We start from the raw sequence: 13,518 nt of genomic DNA on the forward strand, positions 1-13,518 counted from the left end.
TTTGTTCTTTGGTTGTTGAGTTTGCTAAGTTCTTTATAGATTCTGGACACTAGTCCTTTATCTGATATGTCGTTTGCAAATATCTTCTCCCATTCTGTAGTTGTCTTTTGATTTTGTTAACTGTTTCCTTTGCTGTGCAAAAGCTTTTGATCTTGATGAACTCCCAATAGTTCATTTTTTCCCTTGCTTCCCTTGCCTTTTGCGTTGTTCCTAGGAAGATGTTGCTGCGGCAGAGGTCGAAGAGGTTGCTGCCTGTGTTCTCCTCAAGGATTTTGATGGATTCCTTTCTCACATTGAGGTCCTTCATCCATTTTGAGTCTATTTTTGTGTGTGGTGTAAGGAAATGGTCCAATTTCATTTTTCTGCATGTGGCTGTCCAATTTTCCCAGCACCATTTATTGAAGAGGAGGTCTTTTTTCCATTGGACATTCTTTCCTGCTTTGTCGAAGATTAGTTGACCATAGAGTTGAGGGTCTATTTCTGTGCTCTCTATTCTGTTCCATTGATCTATGTGTCTGTTTTTGTGCCAGTACCATGCTGTCTTGATGATGACGGCTTTGTAATAGAGCTTGAAGTCCGGAATTGTGATGCTACCAACGTTGGCTTTCTTTTTCAATATCCCTTTGGCTATTCGAGGTATTTTCTGGTTCCATATAAATTTTAGCATTATTTGTTCCATTTCTTTGAAAAAGATGGATGGTACTTTGATAGGAATTGCATTAAATGTGTAGATTGCTTTAGGTAGCATAGACATTTTCACAATATTTATTCTTCCAATCCAGGAGCATGGAACATTTTTCCATTTCTTTGTGTCTTCCTCAATTTCTTGCATGAGTACTTTATAGTTTCTGAGTATAGATTCTGTGCCTCTTTGGTTAGGTTTATTCCTAGGTATCTTATGGTTTTGGGTGCAATTGTAAATGGGATGGACTCCTTAATTTCTCTTTCTTCTGTCTTGCTGTTGGTGTAGAGAAATGCAACTGATTTCTGTGCATTGATTTTATATCCTGACACTTTACTGAATTCCTGTATAAGTTCTAGCAGTTTTGGAGTGGAGTCTTTTGGGTTTTCCACATGTAGTATCATATCATCTGCGAAGAGTGATACTTTGACTTCTTCTTTGCTGATTTGGATGCCTTTAATTTCCTTTTGTTGTCTGATTGCTGAGGCTAGGACCTCTAGTACTATGCTGAACAGCAGTGGTGATAATGGACATCCCTGACGTGTTCCTGACCTTAGCGGAAAAGCTTTCAGTTTTTCTCCATTGAGAATGATATTTGCGGTGGGTTTTTCATAGATGGCTTTGATGATATTGAGGTATGTGCCCTCTATCCCTACACTTTGAAGAGTTTTGATCAGGAAGGGATGCTGTACTTTGTCAAATGCTTTTTCAGCATCTATTGAGAGTATCATATGGTTCTTGTTCTTTCTTTTATTGATGTGTTGTATCACATTGACTATTTGCAAATGTTGAACCAACCTTGCAGCCCTGGAATAAATCCCACTTGGTCGTGGTGAATAATCCTTTTAATGTACTGTTGAATCCTATTGGCTAGTATTTTGGTGAGAATTTTCGCATCTGTGTTCATCAAAGATATTGGTCTATAGCTCTCTTTTTTGATGGGATCCTTGTCTGGTTTGGGGATCAAGGTGATGCTGGCCTCCTAAAATGAGTTTGGAAGTTTTCCTTCCATTTCTATTTTTTGGAACAGTTTCAGGAGAATAGGAATTAGTTCTTCTTTAAATGTTTGGTAGAATTCCCCCGGGAAGCCGTCTGGCCCTGGGCTTTTGTTTGTTTGGAGATTTTTAATGACTGTTTCAATCTCCTTACTGGTTATGGGTCTGTTCAGGCTTTCTACTTCTTCCTGGTTCAGTTGTGGTAGTTTATATGTTTCTAGGAATGCATCCATTTCTTCCAGATTATCAAATTTATTGGCGTAGAGTTGCTCATAGTATGTTCTTATAATCGTTTGTATTTCTTTGGTGTTAGTTGTGATCTCTCCTCTTTCATTCATGATTTTATTTATTTGGGTCCTTTCTCTTTTCTTTTTGATAAGTCGGGCCAGGGGTTTATCAATTTTATTAATTCTTTCAAAGAACAAGCTCCTACTTTCGTTGATTTGTTCTATTGTTTTTTTGGTTTCTATTTCATTGATTTCTGCTCTGATCTTTATGATTTCTCTTCTCCTGCTGGGCTTAGGGTTTCTTTCTTGTTCTTTCTCCAGCTCCTTTAGGTGTAGGGTTAGGTTGTGTAACTGAGATCTTTCTTGTTTCTTGAGAAAGGCTTGTACTGCTATATATTTTCCTCTCAGGACTGCCTTTGTTGTGTCCCACAGATTTTGAACCATTGTATTTTCATTATCATTGTTTCCATGATTATTTTCAATTCTTCTTTAATTTCCCGGTTGACCCATTCATTCTTTAGAAGGATGCTGTTTAATCTCCATGTATTTGGGTTCTTTCCAAACTTCCTTTTGTGGTTGAGTTCTAGCTTTAGAGCATTGTGGTCTGAAAATATGCAGGGAATGATCCCAATCTTTTGATACCGGTTGAGTCCTGATTTAGGACCGAGGATGTGATCTATTCTGGAGAATGTTCCATGTGGACTAGAGAAGAATGTGTATTCTGTTGCTTTGGGATGAAATATTCTGAATATATCTGTGATGTCCATCTGGTCCAGTGTGTTGTTTAAGGCCTTTATTTCCTTGCTGATCTTTTTCTTGAATGACCTGTCCATTTCAGTGAGGGGAGTGTTAAAGTCCCCTACTATTATTGTATTATTGTTGATGTGTTTCTTTGATTTTGTTATTAATTGGTTTATATAGTTGGCTGCTCCCACGTTAGGGGCATAGATATTTAAAATTGTTAAATCTTCTTGTTGGACAGACCCTTTGATTATGATATAGTGTCCTTCCTCATCTCTTATTATAGTCTTTGGCTTAAAATCTAATTGATCTGATCTAAGGATTGCCACTCCTACTTTCTTCTGATGTCCATTAGCATGGTAAATTCTTTTCCACCCCCGCACTTTAAATCTGGAGGTGTCTTCGGGCTTAAAATGAGTTTCTTGGAGGCAACATATAGATGGGTTTTGTTTTTTTATCCATTCTGATACCCTGTGTCTTTTGACAGGGGCATTTAGCCCATTCACATTCAGGGTAACTATTGAGAGATATGAATTTAGTGCCATTGTATTGCCTGTAAGGTGACTGTTACTGTTTATGGTCTCTGTTCCTTTCTGATCTACCACTTGTAGGCTCTCTCTTTGCTTAGAGGACCCCTTTCAATAGTTCCTGTAGAGCTGGTTTGGTGTTTGCAAATTCTTTCAGTTTTTGTTTGTCCTGGAAGCTTTTAATCTCTCCTTCTATTTTCAATGTTAGCCTAGCTGGATATAGTATTCTTGGCTGTATGTTTTACTCGTTTAGTGCTCTGAAAATATCATGCCAGCTCTTTCTGGCCTGCCAGGTCTCTGTGGATAAGTCTTCTGCCAATCTAATATTTTTACCATTGTATGTTACAGACTTCTTTTCCTGGGCTGCTTTCAGGATTTTCTCTTTGTCACTGAGACTTGTAAATTTTACTATTAGGTGATGGGGTGTGGGCCTATTCTTATTGATTTTGAGGGGTGTTCTCTGAACCTCCTGAATTTTGATGCTCGTTCCCTTTGCCATATTGGGGAAATTCCCCCCAATAATTCTCTCTAGTATACCTCTGCTCCCCTCTCTCTTTCTTCTTCTTCTGGAATCCCAATTATTCTAATGTTGTTTCGTCTTATGGTGTCACTTATCTCTCGAATTCTCCCCTCGTGGTCCAGTATCTGTTTGTCCCTCTTTTGCTCAGCTTCTTTATTCTCTGTCATTTGGTCTTCTATATCACTAATTCTTTCTTCTGCCTCATTTATCCTAGCAGTGAGAGCCTCCATTTTTGATTGCACCTCATTAATAGCTTTTTTGATTTCAACTTGGTTAGATTTTAGTTCTTTTATTTCTCCAGAAAGGGCTTTTATATCTCTCGAGAGGGTTTCTCTCATATCTTCCATGCCTTTTTCGAGCCCAGCTAGAACCTTGAGAATTGTCATTCTGAACTCTAGATCTGACATATTACCAAAGTCTGTATTGATTAGGTCCCTAGCCTTCGGTACTGCCTCTTGTTCTTTTTTTTTGTGTTGAATTTTTCTGTCTTGTCATTTTGTCCATATAAGAGTATATGAAGGGGCAAGTAAAATACTAAAAGGGTGGCAACAACCCCAGGAACATATGCTTTAACCAAATTAGAAGAGATCCAAAATCGTGAGGGAGGAGAAAGGGGATAAAAAGAGGTTCAAGAAGGAAGAAAGAAAAAAAAAAGAAAAAAGAAAAAAAAAGAAAAGAAAAGAATTAAAAAAAGAAAACACCTAAGAAAAATATAAAAAAGAAAAGATATATATATTAGATAAACTAGTAAAAAATCGTTAAAAAAGAAAAGGGTAACAATTAAAAAAAAAATTTTATCCGAAGGCGAGAAAAAAAAAACAAAAAATGAAAAATGAAAAAGAAAAAAATTATATTAACTGCAACACTAAAAGAAAATCACAGGGAAAAAGCCATGAGTTCCGTGCTTGGCTTTCTCCTCCTCTGGAATTCTGCTGCTCTCCTTGGTATTGAAACCTCACTCCGTGGTAGGTGAACTTGGTCTGGGCTGGATTTGTTGTTGATTTTCTGGGGGAGGGGCCTGTTGTAGTGATTCTCAAGTGTCTTTGCCCCAGGTGTAATTGCACCGCCCTTACCCGGGGCCGGGGTGATTAATCCGCTCAGGTTTGCTTTCAAGGAGCTTTTGTTCCCTGAGCACTTTCCGTAGGGTTCCGGAGGACGGGAATATAAACGGTGGCCTCCTGGTCTCCGGCCCGGAGGAGCCGAGAGCCCAGGGCCGCACTCCTCAGTGCGCCCTCAGAGAAGAGCGCCCAGTTACTCCCGTCTGCCCGACCTCTGGCTGCGCTCTGAGCTCACAGAGCCTGCGACCGGTTCAAGGTCACCCCAAGCTGTGAGCTTACTGTTGGCTCTGTCTCTGTAGCTGGCTTTCCCGTTCCAATACCCGCAAGCTCTGCGACACTCAGACACCCCCGATCCTTCTGTGACCCTGCGGGACCTGAGGCCACGCTGACCCCATGTGGCCTTTGCCCCGGTTTAGCCTCTGGCGCGATGTCCCTCAGCGGAACAGACTTTTAAAAGTCCTGATTTTGTGCGCCCTTGCTCCGCCGCTTGCCGGGAGCCAGCCCCTCCTCCTGGAGTCTATCTTCCCGTCGCTTTGGATTCACTTCTCCGCCGGTCCTACCTTTCAGAAAGTGGTTGTTTTTCTGTTTCCAGAATTGCTGTTCTTCTTCTCTTTGATCTGCCGATGGATTTTCAGGTGTTTGCAATCTTTAGATAAGCTATCTAGCTGATCTCCGGCTAGTTGAAGCAGTCTCAGCCTGCTACTTCTCCGTCATCTTGACTCCTCCCCCGGCACATTTTTTTTCTTATCTATGTTCACAAACTCCCATTAAGAACCTAATTTGCTATATGCTAATTATAACATCTGCACTGTGGTAGATAGATTATTTCAGTGAAAAAGTCCTGATAGGTGTTTGAAGACACTGTGTTTGCAAAAGTAGAGCAGAACTGGCATATCCAGGTGTGGCTTCCTATTCAATTCATGCTACCACAGAGTCCCAACATTCTCCATTAGTTAGCAAAATTGGTCTCCACCATCAGTCATGGCAAACCCACCATTTCTTCTCATTTAATGGCGGGAATGTTCTTTAAGGACAGGTTCTGTTTGAACACAAGAATGTGAACCATCTCCTCCATGCTGATTCAGTATTCAAGGCTTGAGAACAATAAATATGTACAGATACAGTGAAGTCCAGGTCACCTCGACCCTGACTGTATCCCCGTGAGCTAAGTAGAAATTGGGTATTGAGTACTCCCCCCTGGTTAGTGGGTAAGAAATGAAGTGCAGTTGGAATGAGCTATGCAAATTCCATAAATTGGGGAAGTCAGAGCCAGACAGTAATTTTCACAATGTAACTTCTTCAATAAGTTACTAGAAATGCTATATAGCACACATTTTTAAAGCAGAAACCAGACTTAGGGAACATATATTTTTTCTGCTCAGTATGAGATTAATATTCATTTTTGTTTGGTATTCTGCCTTCTTTGTCTACCTATATCTCTGAACGGAGACATGCCCTGAATTGCATTAAATACAAACAAATTTGTTTGATTTAAAATCCTAGTTTAGGGCGCCTGGGTGGCTCAGTGGGTTAAGCCGCTGCCTTCGGCTCAGGTCATGATCTCAGGGTCCTGGGATCGAGTCCCGCATCGGGCTCTCTGCTCAGCAGGGGACCTGCTTCCCTTCCTCTCTCTCTGCCTGCCTCTCTGCCTACTGTGATCTCTCTCTGTCAAATAAATAAATAAAAAATCTTAAAAAAAAACAAATAGAATATTTAAAATCCTAGTTTAAAGGGGAATCAGAATTTTATATTTTATTTTTCTGAACATTTGGCTACCTTTCATGTCATTATATATACTATATTACCATTTTATTTTTAAGATTTTATTTATTTATTTGACAGAGAGATCACAAGCAGGCAGAGAGAGAGGGGGAAGCAGGCTTCCTGCATAGCAGAGAGCCCAATGCAGTGCTCGATCCCAGGACCCTGAGATGATGACCTGAGCTGAAGGCAGAGGCTTAATCCACTGAGCCACCCAGGTTCCCCTATATTACCATGTAATATGTAAACTTAAGTTTTGATTCCGGTTTAATTTCAGAATTTTAGAATCAGTAAAGAGGTTGAATTTTTGCAGAAAAACTCTGTAACTGAAAAAACTGAATGAACTCTCACATCATGAACTGTCATCATTAGGAAAGCAAGCATCTACCTAACCACATTCTAAACTATAGACAGTAGATAAGCTAGCTTTCCACTGTAATGTTTGAAAACTGCAGTCAGATACATTTTGAACAGATGGTATAATTTTTAATATAAAATACTTTGTATATTAATTTTTCCTAAACAGAGGAGCCTAATGTTTGCTATTAAATGTGTAACTCATATGTATTCCACTGGATTTCTTACTTGCATTAATAGTTCTCTTTCCTGTTGCTATATACACACACACATATTCTTTTAACTCTGAAAGGGTATAAACATGCAAATTACAAGGAGGGGAACTGCATTTAATTATGCATAATTAAAAATTTCGAGCTTAGCATGGATAATCGATCTTGCCAACAAAGGCACAATCAACTTTCCCTAGTTCTTTGAGTGTGTGTCAGTTGTACTGACTGATAAATAATGTGTGTGCTGCCAGTAAAACATGCCATAGAATTAGCAGCCTCAGCTCTAGGGTGTCATAGGGTGACAACTTGTACTAAGTGGTCTTAGTGGTTGTCAAGGTACTGCGGTAAAAGAAAGTCAACATATTTCACAGTTAAGGTAAAAATAAAACTGTATGTATTAGGTGAAAAATGCAATCTTTAAACATCTGATAATTTGATTTAATCTATTATTGTTCCTCCATAAATGGCTTATGAGATGTATACATTTTCACGGTCAGCCTGAGAATAAAATTCAAATTTTGCATATAATCTTCAAAGTTAAGATAATTTTTTTCAGAATAAATAGCTTTTGGGGGACAGGTAGCTTACAGTTCTATTTGTAAACAATTCAAGAATGACGTTTCTGGATACCTTGGAAATAAAAACAGGTTTGCATTTGCGGATGTAAGCAGACACAATGCCCAGTGCCCCTTTTGAGCTGAAGAAGGCACACCTGATGTTCACATCTCCTATGACGGGGAAGGGAATACTGGACTTTTCAGAGGCACACACTGTGCTTTCTGTTTCCTCCTGGTCCTCAGCTGGGTTAAGTTGACAGCTGGCCTGCCTGCATACTCTTCCTCCTCTCCCAGTGTCCCCACACCAGATCTCTCCTTGATAAGGACCAGAAAGGAAAGGAAAGAAACAGAACATTAAAGTGGGAGAGATACCACAATTTTAACTCCTTAGCCAATGGGTTATTTTGTATTTTTAAAGCTTAAATAATATTTTACTACAATTATTTTACATTTAAAGTTTAAAACATTTTCGAGGACTTTTTCAATTTTAGAGTTTGAAATGATACTAACAACTATTCGGTTGAAAGACCTTTACAGATAAAAAGTATGCATTTTAAAGCCAAAGTGAATTTTAAGCCAAAGCATTTGTGAAACAACTTACCTATGTATCAGTTCTGAGGAAGACACAAGTGCTTGGAGGTGACTTCTCCAAAAACTTGTCTTTTCCAGGACATTAGGGAGAGGGGAGAGATGAGAAAAACAAATTCCTACTTTACACTGTGAATACAAGAAATTTTTGTCTTCAATAATTATGTTATTCTCTTTTTTATCTTGAGTAATATTTAATTTAATTCAACATCCATTAGTCCATTTTTTAAACTCCTTTCATGGGCTGGGGAAACCCAAAGTCTCTCTGCACAAGGATGCATCACATGGTTATCAGGCCCCTTGGAAAATTGCTTGTCTGTTTTTGCAAAAGTTTCATTTTTCTCTTAGGAAACCCCCGCTAAAAGCTAACATTTATTACTCATTTTGTACTAAACTGAGTGTAGATTTCCTGCTATTACATACTCACCAGGCCAAGAACTGGTCAGTAAGGGAACCAGGAAGGGCAGTGTTTGCTTGGCCTACAGACTTGCTGTAAAATCCTATTTTTAGGTGTGGCTTTCTCACCCAGCAGGTTCTGAACTGTGTGAAACTTGCAAATGCTGCTGCAGCATATTAATACAGGAGGGTATTGATTCACCCCAAAGTAGAACACTCCTGAATACACTTCTGTCACCACTGATAAGCTTAAAAATAAAACTGTCAGTTATTTTCCCAGAAAAATGAATTTATTCAGGAATAGGGGAGAATTGCAATTCAGGACACACAAGCTATGGCAAAACCAAAGGCGAATCCAATAAACAAAGGAGAGGAATGTGATTTTATGGAAAAGGAGGAACCTGGGTGGGGTTGTTTTGAATGAAAATCTGTTGGAGAAGAGCAAGGGTTCAGGGTGATACCTCTTTCTCATGGAATGGATGCAGGGTTCATGGATTTTTTTGTAAGAGATGCAGTGTACTTCTTTTCCAGTTGGAACCTGTAATTGATGATCCTTACCTGTGGATGATTCTTCTCTTAAGGTCTATAACTGACACTTCCTCCTGTAACTGATGCAGAATGATTCCTCTTCCCCTCCAGCCACACTTTTTAGACTGTTAAGTCCACTTTAGTGTGGTTCCCCTTTATTAAATTTCACACCACAAGACATCATCAGTGATCTGGAGTCATTATAATTTGCAAGACAAGTAGTTAACATCTTTTATGATTCTTTGACCTATCAGAGGAGAAGGGAGAGGTCACACTTCAGGAAGGTTCTAAAGCTGTAACTCTCTGGGATATTTTCACTTTCAGAAAAGTTTCCCTGAACTGAAAGGGGTTCTTTACAGTCAGCTTTGTGACATTACTCTTTTTCAAAGGGAATGTACACAATGAAATGTACACAGTGAAAGTGCTCTCTCTCTCTCTTTCACACACACACACACACACACACACACACACACACACAAAATGAGGGAAAATGTGAAAGGGACAAAGGAGTCAACTGAAAGATCTCCCAATGGACAAACCTGGGACAATCTGAGTGAATAACACAAAAAAATAGTTTAGACTATAATTAAAAGTATGAAATATATGATCTCCCTGATCTGAGGAAGTGGTGATGCAACATGGGGGCTTAAGTAGGTAGGAGAAGAATCAATGAAACAAGATGGGATTGGGAGGGAGACAAACCATAAGTGACTCTTAATCTCACAAAACAAACTGAGCATTGCTGGGGGGAGGGGGTTTGGGAGAAGGGGGTGGGATTATGGACATTGGGGAGGGTATGTGCTTTGGTGAGTGCTGTGAAGTGTGTAAACCTGGCGATTCACAGACCTGTACCCCTGGGGATAAAAATATATGTTTATAAAAAATAAAAAATAAAAATATGAAATAAATATCACTGAGTCCATATTTATATAATAATTGCATAAATAATAGATGGGGGGACATAAGACAAATCTCCAGTGCAGAAAAATTCCAAATAATTTACATAAGCACTCTGTCCTCAAGGAGGTTGAATACAACTCCCTATCTTTAAGTGTGGGTGCCTCCCTTCCCAAGTGTCCAGTATGGAAAGGAGAAAAGGAATAACTTTGCAGCAGAGATACCTGGCAAGCACTACCTCAGGCAGGGGAATAGGTCAACATCAATAGGGGGAAGTCATGTTGATAGTATGTTTTCTGGGAAGATGTGTTAAAAATGTCTTCAACCCAAAAGTTTCTAACCCCATTCTAAAAATAGGAAAAGCAGATAAATCTCAGTTGAGGAACATTCTGTAAAAACCTGGCCAACACTTCTCAAAACTGTCAGAAACAAGTAAAGTGTGATGAACTGTTACTATCAAAAGGAACATGAGATGATATGATGACTAAATGTGATGTGGGATGTCAGATAGGATCCTGGGGAAAAAAAAAAAAAAAAAAGAAAGAAAGAAAGAAAGAAAGAAATCATAGCCAAACTAAAGAAATCTGAAAAAAAATATGGAATTTTACTTAATAATGTATCAATATTGGTTCACTGATAGTGACAAATGTAACTTAATGTAAGATTTGAATACTAAGGGAAACTGGGTGTGGAATATATGAAAATTATAATATCTTCTCAACTTTTCTGTAAATTAAAATGTATTACAAAATTTAAAGTTTGTTTCAAAGATACTTACTGATTTCATTATTTATAAGGATGAGAACAGGAATCTATTAACATACAAAAACAAGATCGGGGCACCTGGGTGGCTCAGTGGGTTAAGCCACTGCCTTCGGCTCAGGTCATGATCTCAGGGTCCTGGGATCGAGTCCCACATTGGGCTCTCTGCTCGGCAGGGAGCCTGCTTCCCTCTCTCTCTCTCTCTCTCTCTGGCTGCCTCTCCATCTACTTGTGATTTCTCTCTGTCAAATTAATAAATTTAAAAAATCTTAAAAAAAAAACAAGAATCATATCCAATATAAGATAGGAGACTCTTTAAATTATATTTGAGTTTATCCACTTAATAGAATATTACACAGCCATTGTGAGTATTTTCAAAATGTTAAAATGGGAAATAGTTATGTTAAAATGTTAAATGGAAAGAGTTGTTTCTATATAAAATATGATATATTTATATAAAGTATCCACCAGATCCTCCCTAAAATATCCACCAGAGGCTCAGATCTTCCCTAAACAAAAGAAAGAGGGATAAAGAGAGATGCCTAGTAGGATGTACCTAAAATATTCAATATTTTTAGGCCATGAGCATAAAGGTGTCCTTTTTTTTTTTTTTTAAAGATTTTATTTATTTATTTGACAGACAGAGTTCACAAGCAGGCAGACAGGCAGGCAGAGAGAGGGAGAGGAGGAAGCAGGCTCCCTGCAGAGCAGAGAGCCCGATGCGGGACTCAATCCCAGGACCCTGAGATCATGACCTGAGCCAAAGGCAGTGGCTTAACCCACTGAGCCACCCAGGCGCCCATAAAGGTCTTTTTACATCAATTTTCTTTTATACTTTTATTCATATTTTGTACAACTTAGTATGGATTGCTTTTATAAGAAAAAAATTCTTTTTTTTCCCCATTTTATTTTATTTTATTTCTTTTCAGTGTTCCAGCATTCATTGTTTATGCACCACATCCAGTGCTCCACGCAATACGTGCCCTCCATCATACCCACCATCAGGCTCACCCAACCCCCCATCCCTCCAAAACTCTCAGTTTGTTTCTCAGACTCCACAGTCTCTCATGGTTTGTCTCCCCCTCAAATTTCCCACAACTCACTTCTCCGCACCATCTCCCAATGTCCTCCGTGTTATTCCTTACGCTCCACAAATAAGTGAAGCCATATGATACTTGACTCTCTCTGCTTGACTTATTTCACTCAGCATAATATCTTCCAGTCCCATCTATGTTGATACAAAAGTTGGATATTCATCCTTTCTGATGGAGGCATAATACTCCATTGTATACATGGACCATATAATCTTTATCCATTCGTCTACTGAAGGGCATCTTGGTTCTTTCCACAGCTTGGTGACTGTAGCCATTGCTGCTATGAACACTGGGGTACAGATGGCCTTTCTTTTCACTACATCAACATCTTTGGGGTAAATAACCAGTAGTACAATTGCAGGGTCATAAGGAAGCTCTATTTTTAATTTCTTAAGAAATCTTGCACTGTTTTCCATAGTGTCTGTACCAACTTAGAAAAAAAAAATTCTTTAAGAAACAATTATGTATCAGAGCACCTAGGTGGTTCAATTGGTTATGCATTTGACTCTTGATTTTGGATTGAGTCATGATCTCAGGATTATGAGATTGAGCACTGTGTTGGTCTTCCTGCTCAACAGACAGTCTGCTTGGGATTCTTTCTCTATACCTCTCTCTGTGCCTCCCCCCTCCCCAGTTCTTACACACACACTCTTTTTTTCTAAAATAAATAAGTAGATCTTTTTAAAAAAGAAAAAACTATATATCATATTTTTAGAGTATACAGAATATGAAATTAAGAATATTTAAAAGGAACCTATATAAGTGCTTTAATCTTAGTTACAAAACCAGACAGACTTATATTTATATAATATTTCCAACCCTTAATACTTGTATGAACTTTGAAAAGTTTTTAAATTTCTAAATCTTGGTTTCTTCATCAAGAAAATTGGGAATAATCATACCTAACATAAAGTATTTATCACAGTGCTTGGATCATGATTAATGCTATATAAATGCTTAGGCATATTGTTTGGAGAAAATTAAAAATATTTTAGTCTGAATTCTAGAGTAAACAGATGGGAGCAGGTGGAGAGATTCTGATAAACTAGTGGAGAGCATTAACTTATACCAATTTCCCCTGAATTGAAGTCACTGAAGAAAGATCATAGGTAGACAGGAACACTATTCATAATAATGGGGAAAAGTGTGGTAATAGAAGTCCAAAGTTGAAAGATTAGATTCCAAGGAAACCCTGAAGGGAATCAATACAAACTGAGGGCCAGCTCAGCAAAAAGAGGAGCATGTGATACTGACTTGGAAGCACAAACAAGAAGCAACATCTGGCTTTAAAGGAAAAAAAACAAAAACAAAACAGAAAAAACAAAAACAAAACACAAAACTTTGATATGATTTTAGAAATAGTAAAGTTTAATATAGAAGTAAAAATATTATGGGCAAAGAGATCTGTTTAAGGTTTATGTCCTAAAAAATGTGCTTTTTTAAAGTTTAAAATGTGAATTTTTAGGAATATTGATTGAATCATTTAATTGGGAAAACACATTTTGAAGAGAAAAATCAGACATGAAAATATGAATGTTCATATCTATGTGAGATTTTCTGTAATATTTGTGTTGTTGTCTGGTTATCAGCAGAGCTCAGGCAGAGCCACTGATAAA

The sequence above is a fragment of the Mustela lutreola genome, chromosome 3 (assembly GCF_030435805.1).
Source record: "Mustela lutreola isolate mMusLut2 chromosome 3, mMusLut2.pri, whole genome shotgun sequence".
Classification (NCBI taxonomy): domain Eukaryota; kingdom Metazoa; phylum Chordata; class Mammalia; order Carnivora; family Mustelidae; genus Mustela; species Mustela lutreola.